Source organism: Bison bison, unplaced genomic scaffold (genome assembly GCF_000754665.1).
Source record: "Bison bison bison isolate TAMUID 2011002044 unplaced genomic scaffold, Bison_UMD1.0 scf7180017864471, whole genome shotgun sequence".
NCBI classification, from domain to species: domain Eukaryota; kingdom Metazoa; phylum Chordata; class Mammalia; order Artiodactyla; family Bovidae; genus Bison; species Bison bison.
This window is the reverse complement of record NW_011495032.1, coordinates 37586227-37588670: the sequence shown is the minus strand read 5'-3', so window position 1 is coordinate 37588670 and position 2444 is coordinate 37586227.

The window sequence follows — 2444 nt, the reverse complement described above, 5'->3', positions numbered from 1 at the left end:
TAATCAGTTTTCAGAATTGGAGCCTCAGGGCTGTAAGGGAAAAAGGCGTTGGCTGCAGCTGGCTTTCTAAACCCTTAAACTAAAAAAAAAAAAAAAAAAAAACACCCTTAAACACAGAGTCGGACACGACTGAAGTGACTCAGCAGCAGCAGCAGAAGGGACTTAGCACATATGCACATACAAACTATAAAATGACTAATAATGGTAATGTGCCTGGATATGCTGCTGCTGCTGAGTCGCTTCAGTCGTGTCCCACTCTGTGCGACCCCATAGACAGCAGCCCATCAGGCTCCCCCGTCCCTGAGATTCTCCAGGCAAGAACACTGCAGTGGGTTGCCATTTCCTTCTCCAATGCATGAAAGTGAAAATTGAAAGTGAAGTCGCTCAGTCCTGTCCGACTCTTAGCGACCCCATGGACTGCAGCCCACCAGGCTCCTCCATCCATGGGATTTTCTAGGCAAGAGTACTGGAGTGGGGTGCCATTGCCTTCTCCGAATGTGCCTGGATATAGTGGAATTTAATTATCTCTGACTCCCTACCCAAATTATTCTCCCTTTAAAAACTTTCATGGTTAGCAAAATCTTCGGAGTTGGTTTCTGGACCCGAGTTCACCTTCTTTCCAGGTGGCTGACCTCCTGAATAAAGCAACATTTTCTTTTCCAACCAACACTTGAGTATTGGCTTTCGAATACTAAAGACGCTGAACCTAAGTTTGGTAATATACTCTATTCTCTACACTTTGTGTAGATTAACTCATTTATCAGGTGTACCTTCTCAGAATTTATTCAGAAAAGTCAACCTTTAATATTACATCATATTTTCAGAACTTGAAACCAATATCCTGTGTTTGAAGAGAAAAGGTCAGTCTACAAGGTTAAACTAAAATCTTCAATCTAACATCTGGAAAAGCTCCATATAAAAATCAATAGCAAAAGAAAAAATATTTTGGATCACTAGGAAAAATAAGAGCATAATAAAACACTTGGATGCTTTTCTTGGAGCAAAAATTGTGCAACCCTTCACAAGTAGGAACAAGACTCCATATGCTTAATTATAAATGAAACACAATTGTCATCTGTCATATGTCTCCTTTCCCCCCAAAGAATCTAGTTCAGGATTAAGATTAAATATGGGGCTGAAGAGACCCCACAGTGCATCTATTTATTATTGAACCCGAATGTCAAAACAACTCCCAAGCACAAGAATTACTTCACCATAACATCAAAAAAATTTATTACCACTTTTTTTGTCATTAGTTGCTCAGTCGTGTGCGACGCTTTGCGACCCCATGGACTGTAGCCTGCCAGGCTCCTCCGTCCATGGGATTCTCCAGGTGTGAGATTGCTGGAGTGGGCTATCATTCCCTTCTCCAGATGATCTTCCCAACACAGGGGTTGAAACCAGGTCTCCCACATTGCAGGCAGATTCTTTATTCTCTGAACCACTTTATAGGTTTGCTTCTCCCCACTAAAAACTCATGTTTGCTAATACATTAAGGGCAAGGAGACTGTAACGGATGGATAAAAGTAGGGCGGGGATGCTGTGCCAAGTTGCTTCAGTCATGTGCCACTCTTTGCTCCCCCATGGTCTATAGCTAGCCAGGTCCTCTGTCCATGGGATTCTCCAAGCAAGAATACTAGAGTAGGTTGCCATGCCCTTCTCTAGGGGATATTCCCAAACCAGGGATCAAACCAGAGTCTCTTGCGTCTCCTGCATTGGCAGCAGGTTCTTTACCACTCGTGTCACCTGGGAAGCCCACAAGTAGGGCACTTAGGACATTTAAGCTTAACAAGGGCTGAGAAATGGAAAAGTCCAAGAAAGTGCCATCACAAAATAATTAAACCATTGCCTGCTTAGAATATTTTCTACATATTATTTATGTAATGAGTTCATGCAGTCTGCACAAAATATTAAGCATGTCAAAAGAAAGCATGCCTTAAAGAGTGATGAAAGCAAAGATGATTTATTTCTAGAACAGTGTTCCCAGGAGAACATTGCTGCCACTAGGGAGCAGCAAAGGTTGTTCTCTGGGTCATCAACAACAAACGTGTAATCTCAAAGTCAAGGATAATCAGCTATGTTTGCATAACGTTTTCAGGTTTAAAAAGTGCTCCTGTATCTCATTTTCTTTATAACACACTAAGGGGCATTCTATTCTGACCCCCATTTTTCAGATGCAGGACATAAAGACCTTAGAAGCTCAAGGTCACAGTGCTAGAATGGAAACCCTGAGGGTCTTATACAGGGATTCACAGGTGGCTCAGTGATAAAGAATCTGCCTGCAGGTGCAGGACAGGTGGGTTCCATCCTTGAGTGGGGAAGATCCCCTGGTGTAGAATATGGCAACCCACTCCAGTATTCTTGCCTGGAAAATCCCATGGACAGAGAAGCCTGGCGGGCTACAAAAAGAGTCAGACAGGACTGAGCACGCACACATATGTCTT